The sequence below is a fragment of the Galleria mellonella genome, unplaced genomic scaffold (assembly GCF_026898425.1).
Source record: "Galleria mellonella isolate WM207_F2 unplaced genomic scaffold, CSIRO_AGI_GalMel_v1 utg184, whole genome shotgun sequence".
NCBI classification, from domain to species: domain Eukaryota; kingdom Metazoa; phylum Arthropoda; class Insecta; order Lepidoptera; family Pyralidae; genus Galleria; species Galleria mellonella.
In genome coordinates, this window is record NW_026442025.1 from 3,294,348 (window position 1) to 3,312,682 (window position 18,335).

The 18,335-nt window shown below is 31.7% G+C and overlaps 1 protein-coding gene across 1 annotated transcript in view; it reads right to left on the bottom strand.

Annotated features, from left to right (window-relative positions):
• LOC113512129 (protein kinase C and casein kinase substrate in neurons protein 1) overlaps positions 1-18,335 on the bottom strand; it is a 146,586-nt gene that overhangs the window by 86,990 nt on the left and 41,261 nt on the right. The gene's annotated exons all lie outside the window — the stretch shown is intronic.

Genomic DNA, 18,335 nt, shown 5'->3' on the forward strand with positions numbered 1-18,335 from the left:
ATCCAGGCATTATAAACAATAGTTGGTTATAAACGAATTAGATTTTTAGGAGATTTATTGGAAATATATTTCAAGTTCAAGTTGCGTTTATTACAGGTAAACCATAGGACTATTTGTACACAGCAGTACAAACATACAAATCACCGTTGTAACGGAAGGCGATAAAGACTTCGAAAGGCAAATATGCGAGTCATCGGAGACCTTGGCTGCTGGGTCTTGTTTGTAAACTGATTAGTTGGGCTTTACATTTCGGTGAGCCAACAACTTTTCGACACACCGTTACACCAAGGTGTTAAAGTGGGATTAATTCTGGAATTTACTAGTAAAACAGTATGATAACACAGTAAGCATGATATAGACACCAGTTAAAACAAACTTTGCTATTTTTTTTATGCAACTTAGAATGGAAAACAAGCTGACGGCCCACTTGATGGAAAGTGGTAACCGTCGCCTATAGACATGAGTAGTACCATGGACATAACAGAGTATACTTTTTCACCCATGATATCCCCCATGCAATGCCATTCCTGAGGAATAAGGTGTTATACCTCTGAATCCTGTAAATTCACTGCTAAATTATTAAATTAAATCTAGATGTTGCCACTTTTTTGTCATGAGAAATTTAAAAAAAACCGCCTAGCACGTTGTTAAAAATCGCAACGCTTTACTCCAAAGGTTGTTATAAATTTTGTCGCTAAGTATAAGATACCTGCAAATATATACATACATATGTTTTATATACATAGCACATAATTATATTACAACTATTTACTAAGAATAACTACATAGTATAAATAATACATATTTCCCATTTATTCATAACAACTAAAGCCTACTTATAAATCTATTTTTGCTATTACAAATTTTTATCACTTCCTTTCAAATTGAAAATTAAGCATAAAAGAACACTTCAAAAGCTAAAACAGACTAAAATGACGAGACATTTGACGTTTTTATGAATAAGGAGTTTAAGACTTTTAGCATTGTCTGTTTTAGTCATTGTTGTTTTTCAGAAGCTTAACAGAATGATTAGCACAATAATTTTTTTTAGAAATTATCAGTTACATAGGGTTCTGGGTGACTCGTCCTCGCTATTGGCCACAGGCGACGAATCTCCCGGCTTTAGTGAAAAGAATGGTGAATATTGAAGGGGCAAGAGTCAACGTCAATAACAATCACAGAAGAATGGTTTGGAGCAATTGTGCGTCCCAGCTTCGTAATTGGATACGGACTCTGGGAAGCGGAAAGTATAGGGATAGAATGGGGTATTAGTTCTCGGACTGTTACGACCTATGGGTTGTTTAATGCGAATGTTGTGAGATTAACCTATTAGTTTATTTACAGATGACGATAAAAGATAAAGCAAAACTATACAATTATATATATTTTTGTTACAATCACTTACAATTCTGTTACAATTACAGTCAACCATTGAGAGCATGTAAAGTTGCCATCGTAAACTATGCCAGAAGTCCTTTTGTATAATCAAAATCTTCTATCGACTCCAAAGCCTCAAATGAGTATTTTTTGGAAGTTAGATGTAGCGATTTAATAGCGAAAATGGGCATTTTTAATACTACTAATAATAAATAATATTAATATGTAGCAAATATGTAACAAGACTTCGAACTCCAAGTTATAAATTCACTAAAACGCGATGTATAATGTAGCTTCTGATAGATTATGCTAAAAATATTGTCTGTGCCATGACCTTGATGTAAAATTAATAATGTATTAAATAATGTACACTGATAAACAACAGAATTATATAATGTGCCACAACATTACAATACACGTGACATAGATTATGATTCCCTTAAATTTCAATCGTTACTAAACATTTTAAGACACGCTGTTAACCACGGATTAAAATTTATAGAATATATTAAGAGTATTATTGTCAGGTGCATTAAGGTAACATTAAAGCTAGATGTAGCAAAGTTTACGACTTTGCAAGTGGTATCTCTGTTATTTAATGCGATAGTCCAATAACCGTCCCTACAGACATCGTAACTTGTGGTTGGAGACAACTATTATTGTCTGCGAACTTCGTACTTATAAAATATGAAACAAATTAAAACTGATAGTCTCTTTTAAAAGTTCTTCATTTGATTTATATTCCATGAATGTACTAGTTTCAATGCATTTATTTAATAACTATTTCCCGCGGCTTTATCACTTCATAAAATATTCTATGTGTTAAATTTCATTCAAATCCATTCAGCCGTTTAAGCGTGATCGAGTAACAGATATTGATAATTATAAAATTAGTACTTTATTATAAAGCTTAGCAATGAATATGCTCTTTTCTTGAAAGTTACAATGCGCGGTTTCAGAGATGCTTCCTTCTGCAAATGCTCAGGATTTGCAGTAGCTCCCTATTGAGGTTATTCCAAGAGTCTATATTGCAAAATAAATGATCACGTCGGTTCAGTGACGGACGGAATTCATTAAATTATTGGGTAAAACACACAAAAATAAAATAAATAGTGAAACTGATAATAATAATAAAAAAATTACGAACCAGTTTTTAATATGTGTACCTACTGACTTATAAATATGGGAACAGGAAATGTGAATCAATACATAACATTGAGATGTGACATTACAATCTGATGACGCGAGCGCGTGCGGTCAGAGGTGAAAGCAGGTGTATCCGTATTCATGAGTAATACTATTTTCAAGCTGAAAAGGCATAATCGACATTTTCAGATTGGATTGTAGAGCAATTGAGTGTAAGGTAAGGTGCTTTAAACACTAACTTTTAGGTACAATTAACTGAAAAACACCGTGTCGTTGAAAAAAAATAAAGTATTGATTAAGATATTGTGTAAATAAAATCAAGTAACACTATAACAAAGGTTTTAAGTATTTTTATGTATAAAAAAAAAAAACTTAAAAAAAGTAATTTACAGACAAAATTTTCGACATTAAGATCTCTAAGAGATTTCAAGCACGCCTGACTGCTTTGCAACAATATATTCTGTCCAATCGTTTTAAGACGTGGTTGGGTTCCGTGCAGTCCTGCTGGACAGGGCAACAATGATGAGTCCGGTTAGGGTTCAACGGTGAAACTAGAGATCGTAACGGTTCCGCCGATGCGCGCACTAATGCGATTTCCCCCGGGCAACAAATAGACACCGGAACTTAATTAGATATACGCAACACCCAAAACAATTAAGGATTGTTTTCTAAAGCCTTAATGTGAATGTAAGATCCATTGTATAGAGCTAAACACGAAATGCTAGATTTATGATAGCTTCTTAATCTTGTTAATTTGTTTCCTCTACAACTTATAAGGGAAATGAATGATATCCCCAAAAAATAATAATAATATGACGAAATAAATCATCATCATCATATCAGCCATCTACAGCAGCAGCAGTCCACTGCTGAATATAGGCTTTTCTCATAATGGGATTTGTCAATAGTTGCCACGCTTGACAGGCGGGTTCTCCTTTAGTCGCCTCTTACGACGCCCACGGGAATGAAAGGCATGGTCCATTTTATGCCGGGACCACACCGCACAAATATACAATATATACTACGAGAATGTGGAATGATGCAATTATCGTGGAGGGATAGGCTGCTAGTAAACTATTACGTTATCTGATAATAACATTTAAAAAGTATTATGTACTTTTTGAGGAACGAGCAGAGTTTTCGCAAATGACGTTTATGCTCGAGATTTGACAGTAGATAGATTAAATTAGAAAACTTGGCGTGAATATAAACAGAGATATGTTATTAAAACAGAACAGTTCATGTTTGGAAAGATTATACCTAAGGTACTCACTCTGGCCTGTCATTACATTTAATTAATGATTATAAAATATTATGCTATCTATTATCAGCCCGAATGTCCCCCGCGTAGCAATTTTACCCCGCAGGGGTAATTATCCACAGGTTTGGAATTAAGGCGCCAGATTGATTGATGGCATATCCTCGGAGTCTAAAACGGCTATCCGGATGTTAAAACGATTCATCATATTCGCAATTATTATAATTTTACTTTTTATTAAATCCGCATAATTGGTCTCATTAACTTCAGTAATTGTTCTAAATTTCTATTCCGTTTAAAATTTCATACTGGACTGCATCCATGAAATCCTTCCTGGATGTCCGTGTTTCCTGCAAAAATTTGCAGGAAAGTTAGACGAGGAAGTCAGTAAAGAGCCCGTATCCTTATCGAGTTTCGGAAATAGTTAATATAATGTTAGGAAAGTTAACTATTATTGAACCGATATGAATATTATTGTACCAATTTTGTATAATAAGTTATAATATTTCCACGCCTACAGTGTTGCAGAATAACATTGGGATAATTTTCTTCTGATGTAACACCTTTTAAAAATTTACCTTATTCCAGCAAATAAATAAATTTTAATTCTAATTCCAAAACAATAGTTAAATTGTTTCGTTTAATTGGAACCAGTTATGTACAATATTATATGCTTGAATATACATACAAAACCTTTAATGAGATTAGCAAAAATAAAGTATTTATCTTAAACAAGTATAGATTACTCTGCTAATTAAAAAAACAACATATTCGATCGTAATAAATCACGTCCGTAGACACATTAGATACATGGATTCATATGTTTACCCCTTGATGTTTTACGAAACGATGTATATATCTTAATTTCAATGGTAACTAGTACATTTTGCTTCATTACAAATGGTTTTTTACCTCCCATAGAAACACGACAACTTCTATCGTAACAAAATTACTACGGTACTAAAACGTGAATAAATTTCGTCAATTGGAAAAAAAATAAAGTAAATTTTTTTTAATTCTTATTAATATAACAAAATTGTAACTAAATGTCTGTGCATGGGAGATATTTGAGTAAAATTAATATGTGGAGTCTAAATAAAACAATACAAGTTAAAACAATATTTTATCACAAATTTTATCTGACTGTTAGTGTAGCTATTTGGCTAGCTAGTATGTTTGTTACGGCATTACTCAAAAACTACTATATCAAATTGGATACGGCTTTCACAGTTGTGTTCCTGAAGGTCTAATTTAAAAACTTGAGTATATGTCTTACCTTAATACCCAATCTGAAAGTGGTATTTTTTATTGGTTAACCTATTTCTGATATCCACGTGTACGAAGCTAAAAAGCATAAAGCTAAGTATAAAAAAAAATACAGATGAATTTTGAACTTCTTACCTCCTATAGAGGATGGTATAAAAACTAATAATTCCTATATTATCTTATCCTGTAGGATTCAACATAAGAACGCAGTGTACCGCTCCAAGTTGCCCCATGGAAGGCATTACACGGTTGTCCAATAAGTTAGCCTGTGGCACTCTCGTCTCGATTTATAGCGCCTATCCACCTCATCCTACGCTTGATAAAATGGGTTAGACACCGTTATCCCACGCTTTATAAATTGTGCCTTCCATTTTTTACTTTTATAAATCTCTTTTTTTTATTTTTCTTGTATGTATAATGTTAGAAGTTTTCGTTCGTATGATCAAATATATCTCTCACTGATGAACAAATGTATCTCTCAATTGTATTTTTCAAACGATTTTAAAAATAAAGTATGTAACGTTTATTAAGTCCATTGTGATATATTTTTAATATTTTTAATATTCGCATGAAATATATTTCTAAAAAGTTTATATATTTTAATTCTAGTTTAGTTAAGTTTGAAGTTGGTTTATTTTTTAAGTAAATCTTACATACTGACTGAAACTGAGAAGTATATTTCTATATTAATACATATTTAGACATGCGCGTTGCATGATTTATGGATTCCAAGAGATGGGTATTAACACATTTAGGTAAACTCAACTAATTTTTTGGATTAATTCTTTTTATTACATAGTATTGGTTCGTTGACACACATGATGATTATGGAAAAAAAAAAACAATAGAATATATTGCAACTTTATATATATTTATATATAATATACTCATAAAAATATGCTCTCGACTACTAATTAGGTAGTCAAAGTCATTGTTGACTTTTGCTGTTTTGACAAACGTAACAGGACATGCCAATATATCGCCGAACATATTTTTAATAGGTCACAATCGAATGGTAACCTCTGAGCATATTAGACATATATATAGGTATCAATTTTCCAAATTAACAGTCAACATTCAAGTTCCCATGTTAATTTTTTCACAACTTTCCATTAAAATAAATTGTGAACCACCGACACCGGTTTTCCGTTTATTTTCCCAACGTTTCCATACTAATTGGAGAAACTTATTCTAAATATTGAAGTATGGCGTTGGAGCGGACGGAAAGACCAACGGTAATAAAATTATATATAGTTTGTGTATAATTATAATGTAATGTAGGAACTTTGGTACGCCTATTCATTGAGATGGAGGGCATGCACGAGAGGCTGGTATTAAGTTGCTGGAATGTCGTAACTATTTTTAGTTCAATCGACTGCATTAATTGGTACTAGTACCTGTAGATGTAAAAATTAAATTGTTTTAAATAATAGGAACGTTTAACAAATTTGTCTATAATGATAGATATAACAGATAATTGTGTATGGCGAAATGTGGGTTCGAGTCCGCCCAGAGGAATATTTTTTTAAATTTTATTCTTATGGTACTTTTATTTCAAAATATAATGATATGCTGCAACTATACTATTATACGTTAAGTATCTCCGGACCCATTGATTTTAGCAGAAATTTAAAAATAATAATAATAATAGACGCTAGTTATGCAGTAAACCACCATATCTTATGGACATTCTATTATGTTTTATGGTTTTCTGCCTAAAATAACTCTTAATTATTATGAAGCTCGTAACCGTCATATTATAAATGTCTGTATTATATTCTTAAACAAATTAAATAAATAAAAAATAGCCCTTCATTTATTGGTGAAACATATCCGAACTAAAACCTTGTTTGTTCATGCAATAAGACACAATATTCGTATTTGTATTTTTAAAAGAAACCCGTCGATATTTTAATTATTTATCTATGCTTACTTACTTATTTTTTTCTTATTGTTACACTGGGTATAATAAGAAGAAAAAAGAATAAGTAACCGGCCTCTAATAAAATTAAAATGGTTCCGACAAGAGTATTGTTGGACGCGCACACTTCGCGTTCACCGTTACGCCTATTGTTTGCACCGGCGCGGCGGTGGCTTATGGTGCGACGTGTGTGGCAGGACGAGAGGTAACGATAGCGGGCACGAGAAACGATAAATATGTACACAACTTACAACTGGTAAATATACTCGCTTATTTATAAAAAGTAAAAGGTTCTACAAATCTATTGCAGTGTTTTGTCACTTTCTTCCAAATTGAGAATGTAATGCTAAATAAAAAGACAATAATGTTTTCTTTTTCAATAGCTAAAGTAGATTTATAAAAGAAGTTTGACATTTTTATGAATAAGGGAGTTTGATTGAATAAAATTGAGTGAAAAGGTAAACAAACAAATAATTGACCCGACATTAAGATGTTCAATAGTAATACAAATAAAAAATCGATTAATTAATCATGCATTTTTCGATTTATCGTTCCTAATTTCATTTACAGACTGTATCTATGATAACTAACTTATTTGCTATTTTTAGTATCTTAAAAAAATAAAATTATCATTAGTTCTATTGAAATAAACTAAAGCAATAATAATATGTACTATTGTAACAATATAATAATTTTATACGTGTGTTGAAATTAATATCTACGTCTATTCTAAGCCGATTCTTATAATTATTTTTGCAATCGATTGTGTTCATTTCCTTGATAGTCTAATATTAGTTTAATTATGACTCAAGTCGCTGTTATATATGAGGAACAAAATCTTAAATTATTCAGGATGAAAAGTAGTAGTTGATAGAAGAACGAAAACAATTCTAAATTAAAATAAAAATAAGGTTATCCAGATCTAAAGTTTTAAAATAAAAATTAATTTATCTACAAAAATCTGTCTTCGATTGTTATTAAATTACTATTTGATCAACACGGCAGTAATACTTACAATAATGAAGAAAAAAAAAAACACAAAAAATACCATTGAATTGATCCTCTTTTTTTAAAGTCGTTTAAAAAACAAAAGATATTTGTTCCGCTCCGTTTATCACTAACATCTATAGTCGACTTTAACAAGGGCTGCCTATTTGCGCGACGCTAAAAGAATTACCTTCACGCACTAACGAGATTATAGCTTTGGTCTTACGGGAAATCATTACCACATTTGTGTCAAGACACTTTTTACATTGATATTATGTTATTTTACAATAAGCACACATTGGCCTTGTATTTATAGTGATTCCATTTTTAAACAGACAGAGTTTAGGATGTCTCTAGAATCAGCCAGTATGCAAGACAAGTTATAGAAATTATATATGATAAAAGACCGATTCGGAATAAAAATAAAATTCGTTTATTCATAATTAAATATTACTTTTTAATATATTTTTCTAAACGTCAAAAAAATATACAATTAATACGTAAGGTGGAATATACGTATAATAATGTAATATTTAAGTAATTAAGTTTCTTTCATTTTTACATTTGAGTCTAAACACCGTGAATAATGGACATATTAGGTTAGTACAGTTAATAATGTTTGCATGTATTTTGTTGAATTTACTTATAAAACAAACAAAAAGCAATATTAAATTATAGATAAATGCATATAATAAATAGTATATATGTAATTAATTAAATACAACAACAATTTTTAATTATTTCAAGATAAAAATATGCTACGATTTACTAAGGTGACAAGTGTAGAAAAACAGATATTAAATACACTTCCAACTGGCAATTCATACAAAACGAAACCTATTCATATAAAGTGGTCAGTCTTATGACGGTTCATTCATATTTAAATTTATCTTACAATAATCGTAAACGCTTTCAAAAGGGCCATTGTGCTTTATATAAACGATTTTCCGCTACCATCGCGAACCATGCGTGTATTTGAGTTTGGTCATTTGTTAAATTCTCTACGGGCGGTGTTTTAAAGTGTATAGTAATGTTTCACGGTCCATCGGCGGTCAAGGCGACCGTTGTATAGAAATACAACTGAAAGGAAAAACTGTATTGTGCGTATGATCTTGTTACAAAAAAAAAACTGTTTTGCTCTTAATTGTTACATTTTAGTGACCTCGTTTAAACAATCACAGTATTGATGATTAAGCAAGTGAAACTCATTCGTTTTCAATACAAAGCCATTTTCTTTGATATGAACATGTAATGCAATAAATATTACCCAATATTATTCATTTATATTTAGTTACGCTTTCGATAGTATTATATCATATTAGAATAATAAATTTGCAATTGAACCACGTCCTGTACATGAGAGACATTTAAGAAAGAATAATTTGATCCCGAATATTAATTTTATAAAAGATGTCCTCAGGAATAGCAACGCATTATCATGGGCGAAACAGTATACTCTGTTATGTCCATGGTACTGCTTATGTCTATAGGCGACGGTTACCACTTTTCATCAGGTGGGCTGTCCCTTTGTTTGCCATTCTACGTTGCATAAAAAAACCATTATTTTTAGAAATTTTATTTGTCTGTATTTATGTTTCAGAATCATGCAAAATCTTCTGTATCAAGTAGTCATCTTCTGTATAGTTCTGTATTAGATTCGGTATCCACAATTGTATTTCTGAAGGTGTAATTTAAAACTGGTGTAAATTTTATCTCTATACACCATCTAGAGATGGTATGTTACTTCAGTTTTCCTATTACTGAAATCCACGCGAAAATAGCAATGGGCAAAATGTTAGTTTAAAATAAATAGGCTAATTAATAAGTACATTTTGCTTCGAAAACACAGCCCTCTCAACCGTGAATCGTGTGTTCACACACACTTTGAGAAATTGTTAATTACTGAAACCACATAATGTGTTATCGTCTCTTTCAAGGACCTGCTCTCCTGGTACTTCATGTCTTATAAGATATACTAGTGACACGCCCCGGATTCACACGGATGCAGATTATTACAAGACAGTGAATTTATTCACATACACTTGTAAGTTTATTTAGAATGTTTGTACATAAAAACCTTCTGTAGAAAATGTCTAATTTACACTGAAATCATTTTCAAAATCTGATGCGCCATTTAGTAGAAGTAAACAGAGAAAGAAACAGACAAGACAAGACAGAAACTGTATTTTATATCAATAAGAGATTATGTATTATATTTATTTTATTATATATCAACTACCTACCTACTTTATTATATAATTTTAGCTACATATCACCGCCTTTTTTAATTAAAAAGGCCCATTCTATCACCAGCACTAGCTATCATCACCAGTTGTACAGCGAAACGGCGCGACCATCACCAAATACCTCACAAGACTCTAAGACAATAAAATGCGACAAACATATTTCATACATACAAATTAACATACAACCAGTGCGTATTATTCGATCAACGTGACTCGCACACTTTCACCCAAATTTTCCACAGGTTGCTTCATTATAACTCTTATGACACTCGTGTTCGGTCATCATTACTGACTGATGTCATTATCATCATCATTTGATGTGGGTTATTTTCGCTGACAGATAATGGCGGCCAAGCGGACGACCCACCTGTTCGAAAGAGACAACTGATGCCTAAGTTATGACGCAATCATATAGTCATGGCAAAAATATTGCGATTTCCATGTAAAACAATCTCTTTTTTAAGATTCCATTTGTTTTATACTTTCCAGATTAAAATTATCAACCTTTAACTGTCCATTGCTGAACCTAAGTCTCTTCCTTGAGGGGTTTTGCTAGTAAGTGTCACGCTTGGCTGACGGATTGGCAACCGCAGTCAGGCTTTAGAGATTTTTTAAGAAGGACGCTGCTGCCTATCCCTCGCCCTCGTTTAGTCGGCTCTTACGACACCCACGGGAAAGGTAGGAGTGGCCTATTCTATGCCGGGACCACACGGCCAAAAATAGATTAAAATAGCAACAACTAAAAGAATAATAGTATGGGAATTTCAGTTTGAATAGTAGAACACGATAGTATAGTTGCTACTTCGTTAAAATTATTAAATTACAGAAATAACAATGCATATGTTGTAGCAACGGGTGTCACAGTATATTCCGCGATGTCCATATGTATAAACAACGGTAATCAGAACTGTCAGCTTATTTATCATTCCAAATTGTAAAAAAAAGATATTTATTTATTTATTATTATTTATAATGCTATGATATGCTTCATAGATAAATTAAAACTTCTTATAGAGAGTGTTCACATTTTTATTATTGCAATTTTTGCAATGGCATTCACCGTTGTTTATACATTTTAACCGATTTCAATCATCTAAAACAGGCTACGATAAATTTTTCCCAATCGGTAGAGATGTACCTGTACTAATTTAATCACAACTGTATTAGTCTTTTGTGGAATAAATCTTATAACATTTTAATTTAGAGAATGGGTCTTTTATTATTCTAATGATCCTTTCCTCTGTCCTTGTCATTATAAAACCCTGAATCCCGCCAAGAAATGGTCAAAACGAGTTTTTATCTCATCTAACTGGGGTCTTATAATTTCAATTCCAATTTACTATATTATCTTTATAAGTTACTTTTTATAAATTAGAAAATACTTGAACTACTCCACAAATTTTTATTTAACATTTTATTATTTATATTTGGTATTTTTTTAATGGATCATAATATAGTAACCCTGTCTGCGCTATTGAAGTTACTATTAAAGTTTCACCTATCAATAAAATGAGATTGTTAGCCCATCCTTAAGAATTAGGCAAGAATTAACCATGTAAGATGGTTTCAAGGGGAAACCGCGTGTAGGTTGACCTGAAAGGGTGTAGTGTTATTAGACCATATTACTAACAATCCCTTTCTCCCCAGAGATAAAACGTAACCTAAGTCATTGTTCACCCAAACTACTGTGCGTTTAATAAATTTCATATCAATACGTTAACTAGTTAAGACGCCGTGAAGTAATAAACAAACTCACTTTCACATTTATAACATTACTAAGGACTAAATATGTCTCAAATCGCATCACATTTGCATTTAAATCTGACAGCTCATATAGACATCGTCAATCTTATGGGAAATGCGCTCTCGTAAAAGTACTCCATTGATGGGAAAGTCAAAGGGCCGAATTCCGATCTGAATTGATTTGCATTTTTATTAAATATTAATTCAATAAGAACAGGTTCAATGCTATTGAAACCACTATCGCATGCGCCGACGCACGTACCACAAACACCAATATTACTGAAAAATGTAGTACATTTATTTGATTTATTCATTCTTACACCCTTTCCCTTTTACATTTTAGTTTACTTTTAAATTTACTTCAAAAAGGTCATTAATTCAAATATTTTCGTATATATTTTTTATGTAACTTAGAATGGCAAACAAGCTGACGGCCCACCTGATGGAAAGTGGTAACCGTCGCCTATAGACATAAGCAGTATCATTGACATAACAGAGTATACTGTATATATTTATGTATATTCTATCTGTTCTCCTTTAACCAAAGGTTGTCTTGTAAGAGATTGCCCTAGCGATAAGACCGCCTTTTGTACCTTTATGTGTATATTTCAATCTGTATTTATGTTACTGTATTTCACTTTAATTATTCACTTGTCAATGTATATTTTTATTTATGGTGCAATAAAGAGTTAAATAAATAAATAAATATATATTTCATTTTTATAGTTACTAGATACCTTCGTCTTGTCACTTCTGGGGGATAAAAATCATTACAGAATTTGTCTTGCACAACCAGCCGAGTTACATAGACCTTTTGCGCTAAGAGCGTAATTCAAACGGACCAGTACACTTATATTGGCGGGTTTATGACTTCCCTGGACCGATTAATTAGTTAGTTATTTTTATTATCAATAGATTTTATATCTATGTTGGTATTACTTTTATGATGATTGAAGCTACCATTTTCTTTGCAGAGCAATAAACTGCTTGTTGCGAAGCAAAATCAACAATTAATCAATCAAATATTTGTTTGATTAATTGCCCTTCCTTTTCTGATGAGAATGAAAACAGGCCAGTTAGCACATAATGATGAATTCATCAGGAATTAACTATGATAGTTTCCTGGGAGAACCGCGAGGAGGTCGACCTGGTTGGGTATATTCCTAGCAATGGGATTCTCAGTCTCCATTACTAACAATCCTTTTCCCCCTTGGGTCTGTTAGGTCACATTACTAGTAATTCCTTTCCCTCCTACCTTATAAGTATCTCATATAGATACTCAATAGTATCAGATGCGTAAACGATGGCACACTTCAACATGAGTGCATTTCCAGAACAAACAGGTTAAGGATATGTTAATGTATTGTTAATGAGTACCTAAATTTGTTTCGACAACGTGCATGGCGGTAAACGTCTGGTTTTACCCGACTGCTGAAAAAGGAGGGTAATATTTTTTCATTTGTATATATATGTATGTCATTGTAAGATATGTACAACTATCTGGTAGATTAATGATAATTCTTTTTTTTTTTGGTAGTAATATAAACTTAATGCACAATAAGGTAAGACTTTTTGTATACCAATCCTACAAGTTTAGAATCCATTTATAAATGTTAATATCTTACTACCGTTGTTTTTAAATGCGGTTCATGCTAAAATTGGTATTTTTGGCGGTATAATTTTTATATTTGGCAGTGAAAGCGAACTGCCGGTAAGGTAGGCGTTTAATATTCTTTATCGCTTTGATTAACTGTTTGTTAACGGTAACATATTTATGGTATCGCCAGCTGTACTACACGAGTCCAAGCTTATACAGACTGAAATACCACTACCGATCTTGATTTACCAAGAAACCACATTTACTATCTAAATTTAAGATGAAAGCTTTTATTTGTGGTAGATAAATAAGAAAAAAAATACTTAACTGATTTAAAAAAAAAATTAAAAAAGTGTGTGAACGAAATGGCAGTCGGAGTCTGATAACTAATATAGAAAGTTGTGGACCTTCTGGTACTAATAGTGGTGGTCAATCTTTAAGTGTTGGCAGTAACACACATACTAATGGTAATGAAATTAAACAAAATAATTCTAATCAAAGAACTTAGTGAGTTGGCATAGAGCGACAAATGGTTACGCGTAGAACATTCTCTTTTCGGTTAATCATATTCATGATCCATACTGGCCTCGTGTTCGCTAAGGACAGCATTTTCACATATCGAGCTGTTTAAAAAAAAATTAGGCGCTGTGGCCCCTTAACACAGGTAATAATTAATACTAACCTATTTAGGAGCCCAGTTCTAAAACCACAACTACTGTACCTTTATAAAACTATAATATTAATATTAATTAAGAAACAACAGTTGTTTTTTTTTTTACGAATAAATATCATTTAATTTCATTTCACTTTCTTTGGTAGTCAAGACAACTGGCCAGAATTCGAGTAATTACTGTCTTAACACATATAATTATAAACAATTATGATTAATGAAGATGGGATTTTATTCAATACTATAATATATTATCATTAAATGCCATCTGTTAAATGTACAGGTATACAGTTAAAAGGTGTATTTATGTATGTATGTATATGTACATACGTGTTTGATCTGAAATTTTCTTTGCATTTGATTGGAACAAATGTGCATTTGTATGAGTGAATGACTCATATATTCGCATTTTATGATTGTGTAATCATTGGCAGAGACAATGAAACATTCTATAAGTATACCTAACACCTAGACCTACTCATGTGATAGATAGCAATTTTGATATCCCAGCTGTCGCATATTATGTGCCCTTTTTATAGATTTCCGTGCCAAAATGGTACAAAGGAACCCTTATTGTGCGATTTTGTCCGTTCGATTATCTCATGTCTTATTACTTATGTTCAGTGATATATCTTAGCAACTGCTATTTACTATAAATTTGAAAATCGAAATTGTTTTTGATAGTATTGACCCACTATTATTGCAAAATAAATAATTGGAAAAATATGTAAAGTATAACAGACAGACAAAACTGATAAAAATTAAAAAAAAAACATTGTTTTGGCTTTTGTTAATCGTAGATATAAAGACGAATGCAAGAGGTATGAATCAGTTCAAATTTTATTATAAATTATACACATATTGCAGTAGATTGCCAAGAGAATGATTAAAATTGGTTTAGAATTTGTGAAAATATAACAAACATCATCACATCATATGTCTTTAACTGTCCACTGTTGAACATAAGCCTTCCCCTTGGGGGGTTTTGCCAATAGTGGCCACGCTTGGCAGGCGGATTGGCAACTGCAGTTAGGCTTTGCAGATGTTTTAAAAGGGACGCATAACACACATACTAAAGGCAAATAGAGCTCACTTTTGTTCTATCTCCTTATTATTGACTAGTAACCCGCTCCGACTTCGTACCTAAATTTTTTTACATAACCACAGCCTATGTTACTCGCTGATAATATAGCTTTCTATAGGTGAAGCAATTTTTTTAAACACTTAAGTACTTTTTTTAATTTATCAAATATAAACAATAAATGAAATATTTCCTTTTTAAATTAAAGTTTATATGTAAGATAGTAACCATGTTGCATACGATTGTGGGTACAGTCAGCGGCTCATAACGAATTCGAACTTGAGAGTTATCAATTTCACAACACATCGCCGGCGATAACATCGGCAAGGTTGTATTAAATATGCTCATTATAAAGGTAACTTGAAAGGCTACTGGTTCCCTTATTAAAACATTGTTATAAAATATTATTTAATAACATTACATGTCGGTTTCCGTTTTATATTAATTTGTCGGTCTGTCTCAATTTAAATGTTTGTCAAGGAGAATATTTCTTAATTTTAATGTTTTAAATTAAAGTTATACGTGGTATATATGTATATAATGGTGATTTACTTATAAGATTGGTTGTTTTAATGGATGATAATGGAACGGTAACTCCACCTGCGCTATGGGGTACACTGACGGGACACGAGTGAGAGGTGACAGATAAGAATGAAAACAGATCCATTAGGCCATCGTGACAAATATCACTAGATTTATCCACGACGGTATAAACCACCAATTTAAGTGATTGATGAAGAGCGGTTTCTAGGCAGAGGGAACACTCATAATGGTGGTAATACCTTTACCTCACTCTGTATATCTTTGGCCAGCGACAGTGACAAGTGGAAGTATTTAGGGGAGGTATTTGCCCAGCAGTGGAACACTACAGATAATAAAAAATTATTACCTTATTACTTAATATGACGGTGTATCCTGTACTATTTTTTAAGATATTATTAATGTACAGAGCCCCTTATTAGCAGCACGCACTCTACTGGTATACAAGATGTTGAAATTTGGTACAATTTCATAATAAACATTATAAAGGAAAAATTTACGTACATGACTATTGTAATTAATTGTAAAATAAATTAGTTTTTGTCTGCAAACTTGATAAACACATAGGTTTTAGACGTAGATACCCACATTACATACATACAATATGTATTAAAATATAAGATGCCCTGTGATTCCCGGCATAGAATAGGCCACCGCTTCCCTTCTCGTGGGTGTCGTAAGAGGTGACTAAGGGAGCTTAATTAACGAGGGATAGATAGCAGCGTCCTTCTTATAATATCACCGAAGCCTAACTGCGGTTGCCAATCCGCCTGCCAAACGTGGCGACTGCTGACCTCCCTTATGGGGAAGACCTATCTTCAGCAGTGGATAGTTAATGGCTAATATGGTTAAGTTTATATATGATATGGATGATATATAAATTTAACCTACACCAGATTTCAAGTTAGACCTTCAGCAACAAACCGCATTCAATTCAGATAAGTAGTTTTTGCGTGATGCCCGAACAGACAATAATTCTAAAAATGATCGTTTTAGTTTCTATTTATTCTTATTAAGACCACTCATATATTTTACATAATATTTTTTTTTAATATCTTTTACCTACAGATATGTATTAATATAAATAATATATAAAAACATATATTTTATATGTGTATTTCTTATGTATATATTATATTTATATTGTGTATTGCCCTAATATGTTACTATAATTGTCACATATTTTTCACCACATTTGCCCTTCATACGCTTTCTGTTTTTACCTAATGGTTAGCTGGTACAGAATACCATATGGCATTAAGCTCGCCATTTGTACAAAGTTTTATTGTGCAATAAAGAATAAAATAAATAAATAAAATAAATAATGTATTATAACTAAGATGATTAGTCAGTTAATTTGAATATTTGATTGTGCCTAACACACAGGGCGCCTTACGTACATAATTATTTAATACATAACGGTATGATATATGATAACTCTGATTAACTTACGGTCCTTGAACTATCGCTAACTGGCAAACTTGTTAGTTGTTTACATTGTCACTTGCACGCTAATTATGACAGTTATCCGACCGTTATTTAATAATTAAAATATAATATTAATATTGTTAAGTATTTGCATTGAAATGAAATGAAATGAAATGAAATTTATTTGCTAGAAACATTGTAGAAAAGGTGTTGCATTTGTGAAGTTTATAAGATGTCCATTATGTTTCGCCACATCAAACATTAATAAACATTGTCAATTGGATGAATGTACCTATACAGCTATTTATAATTTGAAGATCATGAAAGATCAAAGAAGTTATTTTAGATCATAAGAGCATGAAAGATGTAGTGGCATATGGTCTTATTACAAAAATAATAAAATAAGATTGTGTCCCACAACAAAAACTCGTCTTCATTCATCAATTAATTTAATTAAAAAAAAAATATTTATTTATTTATTTAATTCTTTATTGTACACACCAGTTGTAAGAATATGACAGAGGTAATCAAATGTACAAAGGCGAGCTTAACTCTGATAGTTTTCTTCCAGCAACACCCAAAGTGGAAAGGAACATCAATGTCAGCGGATACAGCAATTTACTTTCATTTAAAAACTAAATTACTGAACCGATTTTGATAAAATTTCTATTGGACTAATCTGAAAATATTACACATCCTTTTAGATAATAAAATATTTTTTTAAATCAGCTTATAACTGACGAAGCTATGAGGTAAACAAACAAAAAATACCATCGAATTGACAACCTCCTTCTTTTTTGGTTGGTTGAAAAATTAAATAACTAAACAAGTAATTATTAAGTATTCAAGAAAAGTTTATTTATGTGATTAACATCGTTTAGTCGGTATATCTATAGATCATTATAATAAAATTGACTATTTTAATTTTATAAAAGAAATAGAAGATAAGAGAATAGAAAGTTCCATTGTCTAGTTTAGACACACTTTAAATATAAATTTTAAAATGTTGCTCCTAAACTCTTGCACTACCTATCCACTTCTATCTGTTCTCCTTTAACCAAAGGTTGTCTGTAAG